The sequence below is a fragment of the Protopterus annectens genome, chromosome 5.part1 (genome assembly GCF_019279795.1).
Source record: "Protopterus annectens isolate FY-2018-M chromosome 5.part1, PAN1.0, whole genome shotgun sequence".
Classification (NCBI taxonomy): Eukaryota; Metazoa; Chordata; order Ceratodontiformes; family Protopteridae; genus Protopterus; species Protopterus annectens.
The window spans coordinates 630197224-630210778 of NC_056736.1; the positions used below are offsets into that span (position 1 = coordinate 630197224).

A 13555-nucleotide genomic window follows, 5' to 3' on the forward strand; every position below is an offset into this window, starting at 1 on the left:
TGTTCATTAGTAGCAATAGAGGAAATGCCTTAAGGAGACCAGGAGGTCAATTGTCTGTACCATCAGCTATGTTGGAAAGCAGTCACATGGTTACATTCAGTGTGGATTGTAGGGTAGAAAGCTGAAAATCCGCAGTCTTTTGAACATGCAAAGGCAGTCTGCACCTGATAGAGACTTGGAGAACTCTTTGGTCAAGTCTCTCTGAAATCATATAGCTAAATAGCTCAGTGCACTGGGGTAAAGTAACTGAAGAGTATAACAGTTTCCTGAACCTATCCATAGCCCTAAATTCCCTGTAAGGGAGATTGACAGAGGAACTTTATTCCAACAATTCAATTTTAGTGGCTGCTACTACCACCATTGCATACACTGGTGGACATTTGCTCCACTGTGTTCTGTTTTTCAAGGCTGCCAGCATCCTGTCTTTTTTTTTTTTTTACAGATTGGTTCCACCACGTCATGGTCCTTCCATGCCCACTGATCCATGAGGTCATTACGGGGGTCAGTGGGTGGTACTACCAAGGATGAGGCTGAGCCAGAATCAAAGGCTTCCAAGAACAGAGACTCATCCAGTGAAAGATCATCTGTGGACCACCCCCGTCTCTGTTTCATCAATTCAAGGATCTCACTGAAGGTAATGTTTTCAGAGGAGATCAAGGGGAGCCTTCACTTTCATCCAAATCAGTTTTTTCAGTGAAAAATTTTAGTGATGAGTTTATGTCCTTCCACTTGCAGGTCTCTTTTCTATGAACTTGTACTGGCAGGGGATCAGAAAGTTCAAGATCAGACTGGGAGCTAACGTAGCAAGGAAACTCAGAAGCCTGCGGTACCAACTGTCCTTGCCTGACACAGCGATGGGAAGAAGAAGCAGAGTCCTGCTGAGGTCTGAGTGGAACCGAGCTGGATGGAAGCACCTTCTGCTTAGGAACAGTTAAGACCCTCTCAAAAGCTGAGGCATCAATTGGTCCCAATGGTCTCCTCTTATCCAAGGATGAAGAAGATACTATGGTACCAATAGTTCTTTGACCCCAAAGCCAATCTTGGATCTGAGCTATTGAGTACAGAGACCCTGAAGAAAAGGGACGGTTCTGACAACTCTGATGTTGACCCATCCCCTGAACCCCAGCACAGACACTTCAGCGCTGAGTCTCTTATGAATATATCAAAGTAGAAAGAGAAAGGGATGCTGACAAAGTAGCTTTGACTATCAGCTCAAACGAAGGCACCACAAGGCAAATCAGATCCAGGGTAGTTGGGTACGAATGGTAAACAGGGACTGTAGAAATAAGTAGAGAGATAGATGGACCAATACTCAATGTGTTCAAAGGAGATAGCACCAAGATAAACCCAAGCTAGATTTGCCTTCTGAGAAACTTCCTCATAATCAAATTGACATCTTGTTCGATGACTCTAATGAATAACCGTCCAGAAGCCGCCATAGCTGGTTTCAAGTATCCCCATTCTTGTAAGATCAGTGAATGGAGCCTCAGGCTCACCAGTTCTCGACAGAAAGGGGACCAAGGAGAAGAAGTTAAGATCCAACTTCCTTGGAGTTTTCAGATCGGGACTGACTGAAACAATGGGGTTAGGAGGCCATCTCCTACTTTTTTCAGTTTTATCATTGTCTCTTTTTTCTCAGTCACACTTTTCTTTTTCTCTTTGATTGTCCTTCTACTTGGTTTTGTCTTGCATCTTCACTGGTGAAGCAGCAGCAGTGAATGTAGATACTGTTGCAGTGGATGACAGTATCTGTAGATGAAGGAGGCCCTTCACTATGAGCTTCTCTCTCTCTGAGTCTGAAGTGCCCTGGAAATAAAAGAAGCACAGGCTTGGCAATCTGTATCAAGGTGGGCAGTGTCCAAACAGTACACACATAATGAATGCCGGTCTTGGGCAGGGAGTTTGTGCCCACACTTTGTATACTTTTTAAACCCTTTGCTATCTGACATTGTTACTGCACGGTAGTCAATATAACGGTTAAGTTTAGCTATGTAAGCAGAGACACACTGGAACATCCATACTATGAACATACTGCAGAACACACTATAGTAATATACACTAATATGCTTATGTACATAAGAAAGCACAACGGAACAAACACACTGTAGGCACCCAGTAAAACATGCTACAAGGCATCTTAAACTTTCTAATAATACAAGTCTATACATTAAAATCTTACTACTATATAAACTGTCTAAACTGTGCAAGCTACATAAACTATAGTAATAACTGCTGCTACTCTTAACAACTTTTCTAAAACACTGAAAATGTTAAATACCAACTAAACCAAGTATTCCTGTTTTTAAATATCCAACATTAGAGAGACAAGTCTCAGTAGGGAGAGGAGAAAGGGGATAACACAAAGGATACAATTCTTTTTTTTTTTTTTTGTATGAAGCCTCTGTGGAACTTGTCTGAAGTCTTCAGGCAGCAGATGTAGGGTACTAAAGTGGACTGGAGGGAATTATGTGTAGGGGAGGAGTCACAGCCCTGGATCACAGAAGCTTTAAAATCGGTGTTGAGGTTGGTTCCAATGGGATCCAACAACTTGTGTTAAACCTGATGAAAACACACAATGTGGGATATGGTAGTTATGTGCTTACCATAATTTTGTATCCCTTCATTCACACCTGTCCAATACAACTTGTGGGTGATCGAGCCATTTGTTACATCCAACCGTGCAAGGCTAATGCTCCAACTTCAAGTCCCTTTAAGAATTCCTTTCCCATCACGCCCTATTGTGTAAGATAACCTCATATCCAGTTTTGGCACCAAAGAGAAGAGGAAACAAAGCCAACAGAATATGGTAAAGAATGTAAACATCCCTCACATCTAACAAACTGATAATTTGGAAGGGAGGTCATATCAGATGGACATGAAAGACAGGATCCGCTGCTGTGGTAGGCACATAACTAAAGTACACTATTCATTCTGTCCATCAGATCTGATTTATGGGTCAGAATCTTAAGCTATAAAAATACTTGGGTAGCATCATGACAGGAAATCCTTGAGAACACCGGCTCCAAAGGAAGCTGTAGCACTGGATGTAGCATCCAGTTTCAGTGCATAACAGAATTATGCAATGTAGTTCATGTAACTGCTGCACAAATATCATCAACCAAAAAATTCTAAAGAATGCTGTTGAAGTGGCAACAGACCTGGTAGAATGAGCCTTTGGCTTGCACAGTACAGAGCAATTATGAACAGAGTGAAATGTAAATCGAAAGGCAACTCAAAAGAGTGACTTTAGATGTACAAGACCCCAGTTTAACTGCAAAGGAGATGATGAGCTGTGAGCCTTTCCTGAAGGATTAGGTTCTATGAAGGTAAAATCGTAGTTGCCTATAAATGTCCAAAGTATGCAAAGTATATTCACCATTACTGGCATGATTTGAAAAAAAAAAAAATAAAAGTGTGGTATGTGAATTGGCTGTTTCATTTTTGCACTAGAAGCCACTTTGGAAAGAAAGGAGGGATTGGTATGGAGGGACACTCTGTCCTTGTGGAAAAATAAATAAGGTACTGTTGAAGATGAAGCCCGTAGTTCGGAAACTCTTCTCGAAGTAGTGATCACTACTAGAAAAAAAGTTTTCCATGAAAGAAACTTCAACTGTGCTGTAAGATACTGTTCAAATGGAAGTTCTGTCAAAGCCTACAATACAAAACTGAGGCCCCATGGAGGGACTGGCTTTCTAATTGGAGTCAGACAAGGAAGACCCCTTTAAAGAAGATCTTTAAGACCTTGTAAACTTAATGAGAAGCCAGTGAATGGACTTCCTGACCAAAATGAAATTTAAAAATGTCTGCTAACTGAACTTTAATATGAAACAAGGTAGCTAAGAAAGGTAGAATACCTGAGATAGGAGGGAAAAGTATCAATGTCTTGGGCAAATACCCATACAGTGAAGCGTTTCCACTTACTGCAATACAATTTGTGCATGGATTTTTTTTGTGGGAAGTAGACAGAATCTTAACCACATCAGAGGAAAAGACTGGGTTATTAACAATCACTGGAATTGGTGAAACCAAGCCTGAGATTGTGAAGGTCCAATGCAGGCTTCCCAGATGGGTAGGAAATAAGATCCTCTTTGGAATCCAAGATACAGAGAGTTTCCTGATATGAAGTTTGAGAAGAGGAAACTAAATTTGCCTGGGCAATGAGTACCACAGATGCTTTGCATCTGATTGCTTTCTGCAAAACCCTGGGAATCGGGACAGCAGCCCAGGTGGCTACATGTGGTGATGGATGGAGAAGCAAATACAATGCAGCAAGGTTGACTCTGGAAGTTGAAAATCTGTTGTGCTACCGCTGGATTGTGAGATTACTTGTGAAGCATTACTAGTAAACTGATTAGCCTGTCAGCAATACAACTGAAAGATTCAGGAATGTGCATTACCATTACATAATTATGGGAAGCTATCACCCACTGCCAAACACTCATTGCTTGTTGGCATAGTGGATAGCACCTAGTTCCTCCTTGCTTGGTTATGTTCAAAACAACTGCTGTATTGTCCTCTTAGAAAAAAAATGACTCCTGCAGGAAGGCACTTCTGAAGTTCTTGCAATGCTAAGAGGAGTACCCACATCTCCAAGATACTGATGTGAAGCTTGGCGTCTAGTGGAGTCCACATCCCTTAGACTATCCACCCCTTGTAATGTCCCCCCACACCTCAAGGAGGGGACATCCATGGACACCACCATTGTCTATGGCTGGAAGACAATTTACCTCCTGGAATGTATGTGGGGGGGGGGGGGGTTCTAGCTGTTAGACTATCATGACAGGAGCTACCATTATAATGGTTGCTTGCAAAGATTACTTATAATGACTGGAGTTGAAAAAGGTTGGTTAACTGAGACCATTGTACCTTTAGGAACCACTACAGAATTCTCATGTGAAAACCAGCAAACTATACAATTAGAATAGATGAAGTAATTAGTACCAGTACTTTGAGGATTAGTGCAGCTGTAAGAGACTGGATGGCTTTTAGTGCCTGTATTCTGACTGAAGGAAAAAGACACTACAGATGCAATCATATTCAAATGACATCTGATAAGACTGGACTGAATCATTCTGTTGGTTGACGAAATTACTTCTGATGGTTTATGGAAATGCCCAAGAACAGAAAGTTAGTCCCTGGCTTTGACTAACAACTCCATTGTTGGGGCACCTTGCAGTAGTCATTTAGATAGGGAAAGGCTGCCTCTCTGAAGCCATAGGTGAGATGCAAAAGCTACTATGTACTTACTGAACATCCAGTGGACTGTGATGAGAACGAAGGGTAGGACTCTGACCTGAAAGTGACTGGTTCCCAGGCAGAGGTGAAGAAATTTCCAAGATGCTTTGGCTATTCTGAAATAGAGGTAGATATCTATAGAGCCCATCCAGTCATTTGCCTTGAGACAAAACAAAACTGACTGCACCATGACCATCCTGAACTGGGGCTTTTTCACACAGTTGTTTACACAGCTGAGGACTAAAATGGGCTTGTGGTCCTTGTTTACCTTCTGACCCAAACAAACCTGAGTAAAATCCTGAACTTGTCTAGCCTAGTGGGACCTCTTCGACGACTCTTTTTAGACTCAAAGTGAAACTTTATTTTTTTGCTGCCTCTAGCTGATGGGATGATACATCTGAAGTGGCCATCTTAATTCTGGGGTGGTTGGGAAAAGAGAATTCTACAGCTTCTAGATATTACCTCTTATACCCATTTCTCTTGAGGGGTGGCCATTCATGCAGGAAAGTAGAGGGATAAATTACCTATAACTGCTACCATAGAAGAGCAGTAGGGCAGCCCTTCACGAATGGTGAGGTTGCTTTAAGAAATGAGTCCAAGGATTCCCTGTTTCTATAGACCTTCTCTGCTTCTGGGCCCGCATCCACTGAAGGAGCCATCTCTTCCTTGGCCACTCCTGTCAGAAGTCAACACAAATGTTTGATGCTTGGATTGCCTAAATCAGAGCGACTCTGAACCATTTTGGTTCTTGCTCTAAGATATTTGTGGTGTGTCACTTTTCACTCCAGTGACAGAAAGCATTTTGCCATGTTATTCACACTTCTGCATACTATCTCTCTTGGATGACCAAAAAAGGATGATCCATCAGAAAGGATATTTGCAAAGGACACCTTAAAGTTGTCTACATAGTTGCATAGGCTCAACCAAGCCTGAAGAGTCATTGCAACACCTGTTCCTGCAACTGTATTCTGCACATGTCGCATGAAGAGGATGGTACTATTTATCAATGGGCTCAAAGAAATTTCCAACTGTTTCTTGGACTATGATGGGGTTCATCTTGGAGTAGCAAATGCTTGTTCTGCCAAGTCCCCCTGAAAACTTTTCATATAGGTGGCACAGTTCCAGGATCTTGGAGCAAAAGCGCCCAAAGCATACACCCACTTCCCTAATTTGTCCACAGCCCTGGATTCTTCACTGGGCAGAAACAGTGGCTGTATTCTCGGTCAGACTTTTTTTGTAGCTGCTGCCACAATGGTAGAATCAACCAACAGACTCCTAGCCCAATGCTGTCTGTATTTGAGGAGCCAATCAATTTTTGTCCAGCCTCCAAAGACATGAATCACAGGTCTTGGGCTCCAGCAAGATCTTCTAACAGCTAGATCAATTAGTTTGCCTGCCAGAGGGACCATCCAAAAAGCAGAGGGGGCCACGCCATAAGACTCAAAGAAAATCTCCTTACCCAGAGAAAGGGAGCTGGGTCTGTGGGCCAGGATTCTCTCTGCATATGTAATATAAGCTCAAGGACCTCGCCAAAAATGGCATCTTCCAGAGAGGACTGGGGTTAACCCTTTCCATCATCTGAGTCAGTGTCTGAGGTGACAGACTCCAGTGGGGAGTGAAAGTGGATCCTCTTGCATTTACTCCTCCTTGGAAACTTGAGGGAGTTACCCAACTCCACAGAGGACTCTATTGTTGTTGAGCAGTAACTGTGAGGCCTGACTCTTGGTTATCACCCATGGAAGCATGCAGGGGCTGCTAAGTAAAAAAAAAAAAAAAAGAAACAGGAGTCAGAGGGTGGAACCAACCATGTAAAAGTTGGTATATCTCTTCTCAGTGGTGATCAGATGATCCTCCCTATGACCTGTAAAGCCGTACCAAACTATGTTGGATCTAAATAATCTGACTCAGTAATAGGACCCACTCCTTCTGGAGGAAGAAACAAGTGGTACAGAAGATGAAATCTCAAAAGTGGAAAATGTGGACTGTTTCAAGGAGGGGATTGGTGCCAAAGACTCAAAGGATAAAACCTCCCCACTGACAAAGTTGCCATATGAGACAGCTCTGATGAAGCTGCCAAAGACCCAGCACTGAGCCGTTCATCCCGAGACAGCCCTGGCTCCAAGAGTCAGGTAAGGCTTGCCAGATGGATGGGATAGAAAACATTTGGGCAGCTTTAAAAGAAATTTTCTCCAGCAGATAAAAGGCCATAGAAGAGGGACCCAAGCTTATGCAGGAATGAATGGAGATATGGTAATGACAACAGCCTTGTTTGATCTGACTTTCCTCTGATACTTCAAGGTAAGGGGAAAAAGAGGAAAACATAAAGTAGCCCTAAAAGGCACTGCTGGGTTAAGGCTTCCCAAAAGTCAGCCCATGAAGACAGATGAAAGAAAAAGAGATGTTCCAACTGGAGTTGGACAAGGCACAAAAGGTTCATAGCTAGGGTTCACCCCTGTAGCAAAAGACGTCCACCACAGTCCAAAGGAACACCTGTGTGGTAAACACTGAATGATCCTGTCTGCTAGAGGACTGGCCTGACTGGAAGCATGAGATACAAGTTGAAAGAGTTGCATTAATATAGTGCATTTCCATAGTCCCATGGCTCCTGTCTGGGGGAGTGGTTAGAATGTTCTGCCCTGCTTGCTCAGAATAACAAAACACTACCATTATACCTAAATGGACAGAAAAAACATACTGGAAATGCAGATCTTGAGGAGCCTCCAACATTAAGAGGACCAGCCTTATCATTAGGACACTGATATGCAGACAGGCTTCTTCCTGTGATCAAGTCCCTTCATCTCTCTGCCTTAGAAAATACCACCTCACCCACCCAAGAGCAAATGTGTCTTTGATAATTAACTCACTGAAAGATGGAAGGGTGAAAGGGCTACCTGAGAATGACTGGCTGGAAGAACCCTCCACTCTAGGCTACTGGACACATCTTGAAACTCTGTATTGTCATGGAAACATGGAAGTCTTCTATCCCAAAATCCACTGTAGACACCACCCCATGTGGAACTTCACAAACACTACCATAAAAATTGTCATAGCTATAGTCCCAAAAACCTTCAGCACCAGCAGTGATGACAGTGAACTCTGAAGGGAAATCTGTCTTGGGGAGACTGGATACACAGATTTAAGTGTCTAGATTCCAACTGAAGAAAATCAGTGCTTATGATCACTTCATCTGGATCATCACTGTATTCGCCAAAAGAACAGCTGCAGTAAATAGCTCCTTGCTTGAATGAGTGACTCCACTCTGGGAGTAGCTGGCAGCTAATCATCCACAGAAGGGAAATAAATCTTGGCTCCCAAGAGTTCTGAGATGTGCTGTGATGGCATAGTGAACACCCTTGAGGACTGCAGCAAGACTAAATAGGAGAACTTCAAACTGATACTAACTGGCTCTGCATTAAAGTCATGAATACGCTGGCTGTCTTCATATCCACAATCTCACTTCTCTACACATGAAAGAACTGAATGCAACATAACCATCTGGAATTTTGTTTTTGCCATGAACTGATTAGGTCACTCAGGGCTAAAATGAATCTGAGTTCCTTTGTTTTCTTGGGAACATAACAGAACCCTAACTAATTTCTGGACCCTCTCTTCCCTGGTTCAGGTTCTTGACAGGTTCTTTGCATAATAAAATACCATGTTATCAGCAGGAAGCTCACCCAAGGGAGAAGAGGGCCAGAGCAGAAAGTCTCATGCAAAATCAGTTTCTCCGGGCAGACAAGGTCAATTGTCACTGATTCCACCAACATTAATTTCATGATGTCCCCAAATTTGGGATCATGGAGTGGACAGTGGAGAACCCCCCACTTCATCTGTATTAATAGCTGAGGCAGAAAATTCTACAGAGGAGTCCAGGTTTGACTTTTCTTCACGAGAGCACTTAGGAAGCGTCATCAAAGTGGAAGGAAGAGGAATCTGATGTGGAAACTATCATCCTACATCTGCAGTGTCTTTCTGCCTCCCAGGAGGAAGAAAATAAGATAGACTCAGAGGCATCTTATCGTGGAACAATCATCACTGCAGATTACTTGGGATGCTCCACCAATACTTGGGAGTACATCTGAACCATGTGATTCCTTGCTGACAATCTCAGCACCAAAGGAGACCACAGACCAGATCACACTGAGCCAAACAGACTTTGTCCAAACAGGAACAGACACCAAATCAGATGTGAGCACAAAGCATGGCTTAGATACTGAGGTCTTGAACATCAATGCTGTCGAATATGACCATGGCCCTGAGGGCATCAGCCTCAAGATTTGCACTAAGGACAATCAGAACAATGAAGCTTGAGACCAAGGTCACATGTACAAAGGAAAGCGAAAACACTGAAGGATGTGTTGGTATCAGACCCAAAGTAGGACTCTGCAAAACAATCACTGGCTCCTAAACATCCAACACAGAAATAAGGTCTGGGAAGTGTCCCTTCTGCCACCCTGAAACTAAGTGAGAAGAGTGAAAGCCCATCTTAATCTTTGCCTTAAGAAGGGGCACTCATCATCTTCTACCATTCCAAATTTCAAACAACTTGAAGGACTATGGAAAGACACAGAGAAATGGATGGAAAGACAAGAGAAATATTATTTTTTCTTATTTATTTAGCTGGTTTGCCGGAGTAATACATTGATCCCTATAGACCACATGCAGAATAATTCATTTTTAAAGTCAATTCTGAGATGAAAAACTACACACTTTTCCTGAAGGTGGGGGCTACTGCACCACAGTAATCTCAGACTGCATGGCCAACCTCCCCCTCCAACCCCAAAGGCTAGCTTTAATCCCTTGTGAGGAGAAACTTCTGAGAATATAAATAATAGAAGCAGAGTGGAAGAAGACCAAATAGTGCTCCTCAGAGCACACTTTACTCAAACTTTCTCTTTTGCCCCTGGAGCTTGATGCAGAATCACATAGCAATATATTCTGAAGAAAAAATGGTGACCTGAGTAAAAGCATGAGACATAAAAAAAAAAAAAAAAAAAACAATGTGTATGTATGTATACGAGATGTGGATAGATGGGGAGGTGTGGTGTATTACTGAAGCACTTGGAGGGAAGCTGAGCCTGGGAGAGTCTCAAAGTACACATCAACTACTGCCTGTGGCTACCAGTACTGTTAATGGACTGGAACGTATCTGATAAATATTACTGCCACTGTATTTGTTCTCTGTTGCCTTGTGATCATGTTGTGTCTGAAATAGTCTCTGCACAAGTCCAGTTACCCACACAAATATTCTAAATAAAAAGACTAAAAACAAGTAACATTTGCTGAGTATATTACCTTCTGTGTGTGGACAGTAAATAAAACTAATCTTGCAGTTAAAAATTGTAAGGCTACTTAAACCTGCTCAAAGAGATTAAAATGTTTTCTGGTTCTGATTATCTCACAAACATTTGGTTTTCAAGTCACTTAGTTCAAAGCTAAGGTATACAAAGTTATATTGTCATGTATCTCATGTTAATGACTACCGCAATAAAAAAGGAATTGTTTTATTTTTTTCCTAAGTATTATGAAGACCATATATTTAAAAATTATGTTCTTGTGCTATGCTATATTGTCCCATACTCCATAATCCACTCTATCAAAAAGTTGAGCTTTCAAAAATAATTCCTTATGAATATTTTAAGCTTTATTGATACATTTCTTTCCATGAAAAAAGAAAAATACTATGCTACCTCACTGACAGAAAAAAAAAAGAAAAGCACAGAGGTGATGCAATATGTTTTATACAGCTAACAGTTTTCACAAAAGGCTCTCAATCTTTCAGACTAAGATGAACCCTCTTTGTCAGCAGTAAAGTTACTGATAATCATCACAGTGCTTTAGCACCAAACGTGAACCCAGAAGCAGAGAACAGAGTGCATCACTTCTTTTTACGTTAACCACAAGGGAAAAGTATGACAAAATTCTTACTGTGCAGGGAGTAAAATTATACTAAATGACACACGCCATGAAGACAGAGAATCAGCATTTGTCTTGCAAGATCCTAAGTTTCAGGTTACATCTCTCACTCCCCCTCCCTCTTCACTCTTATTGTGAAAGAAGTCACATAATGTATTCCCCTAGCAGGCAAAAAACTGTTTAGAAACAGTGCGTGTAGCATTAACTTCTGACAAAGGATTAACGTAATGCAAAAGCTGAATCACTTACATTGTAAGGCCACTGTTACTGTATTAAATAATACTTTAAAAGAATACGTCCCTGGGTGGGCTTGAACCACCAACCTTTCGGTTAACAGCCGAACGCGCTAACCGATTGCGCCACAGAGACTTATATATTGCAGTTGACTCAGCTGGTCTTGAATAAGATCAATTCATGCCATGGGCATCTACATTTACTACTCTGAGCAAAAACATTAAAATGCCTTCACATTCATCTTTTAACACATTTGAAACTGCATCTCACTGTACTGCAAATGGAAGACCAAACCTTTCACACTTTTTCATCTTCCAGTGTAGTCAGATTTGCTCCAGAGATACTTTTCTTTCTTCCTCCTGACACTATTGTATTGTTTAGGTATAATTTAGTGGCCAGAAACCATTCAATTGTTTTTTCAATACTTGCTACAGCTTATGCAGTTTCACTAGAGAACCAGAACCTATCGAAACAAAAGGAGGTATACAAAACCCGGGTGGCATGCCAGCACTTTCCAATTAGATAGATAGATAGATAGATAGATAGATAGATAGATAGATAGATAGATACAGGCAGATATAGATCTCACAAAGATAGATTTGTTTCAAAGGTGCTGCCATTTTTCTCTTGTCAGACATTATGTAGTTATTTGCGGAAATATGTCTCAACCTTCATAACACGGGAGAGCCTACACTCTATCTCCAGTTTTCACTACAAGTCTTTGTCTACAATTTTACACCCAGAATGTATATCTCACTGAGGTCAGTAATTTTTTTAAGAGGGACAAATTCTATTTTTTTTAAATAAAACATTCCAACTTTATTATCTGAGAATAGCACAGTCAGCATTTACATAGAAGATTTTTTTTCATGCTGCTCTGTGCAATTTCCTCACAAAATGGATTTTTTGTCATAACACTGCTCATAGTATTCTAGTTACATTTGAATTTTCCCAGCAACCCAGAGCTATAGTTTATTACATTTTTTTTGCTTCAGGAAACAAACTTTTAGGACACACTGAATTAAGAGAGGCCCACAGTCACCATAACCTTTAGAGGTTTATAGAAAGGGCAAGGTATAATAATAAATATTATAAAAAAAGTCTCTCAGACATGAGACTGCAAAAGTATTGCCCAGTGGCAAATTTCTGTCACTTTTAATTTCTTCAAATCTTTTGGGTTTCTAGCACCATGACGAGAACAGACCCCATTTCTAAGTCAAAGGGTGATTCAATTTTATGAAAAAAGAAGTTATGTACTCACCTTAACGTTCCATCTGAGTAGTTCTACTTCATTTGTCTTCAACCTGTGGGTACCTGATCCGTATCGGATCCGAGCCGGCAACTTCACTAGCATTTGCTCTGAGCTCAAAGCTCCTCCCCTTACCCATAATACACCACACCACTACCTTCCATTCCCCAGATCGAGTTTGCTGCAACTTACACTGAACAACCGGACCTCAGAAAACACCTTACAAACCTAAAACCAGCTATAATGCTGTCTATATTGTAAGTCAGGGAGAAGGAGGGAGGGACGGTTGAAGACAAATGAAGTAGAACTACTCAGATGGAACATTATGTTGAGTACATAACTTCTTTATCTGAAGTAGTTTACTTCATTTGATCTTCAACCTGGGGGACAGAGTCCCCAGCTACTAAGTAACTGGGTGGCCCTCAAGGAAGGACATTCCGGAGCACCGCGGAACCAAAGGATGCTCTTCTTCCAGACATCACATCCAATTTATACTGAGAAATAAATGTATGAGATGAGGATCAAATAGCTGCAGAACAAATGTTGTCTAAAGATACTCTCGAACAACAGGCTGCAGAAGTAACCATGGACCTAGTCGAGTGAGCTTTAACCTGACACAGACGAGACAAGCCTTTATCCTTGTAGATCTGAAGGATACATGGTGAGATCCACTTAGCAATGTTAACCTTGGAGATAGGTTTACCCAAAAAAGGTTTAGAAAAAGATACAAACAACTGGCTAGATTTGCTAAAGGCTTTGGTCCTGTGTAAATAGAATCGTAACGGTCTATGAACATCCAAACAGTGCAGCCTGTATTCCATTTTGTTTGTAAAATTCGGGAAGAAAACAGGTAAAATTATAGTTTGATTGATGTTAACCTCTTATGCTACATTTGGGAGAAAAGAAGGATTGGTGCGAAGA

At 41.4% G+C, this 13555-nt stretch overlaps 1 non-coding gene across 1 annotated transcript; it reads right to left on the minus strand.

Annotated features, from left to right (window-relative positions):
* Window positions 1-11446: 11446 nt before the first annotated feature.
* Window positions 11447-11520, minus strand: TRNAN-GUU. Its single transcript has one exon. It is a non-coding gene; the product is annotated as a tRNA-Asn (tRNA).
* Window positions 11521-13555: the final 2035 nt, after the last annotated feature.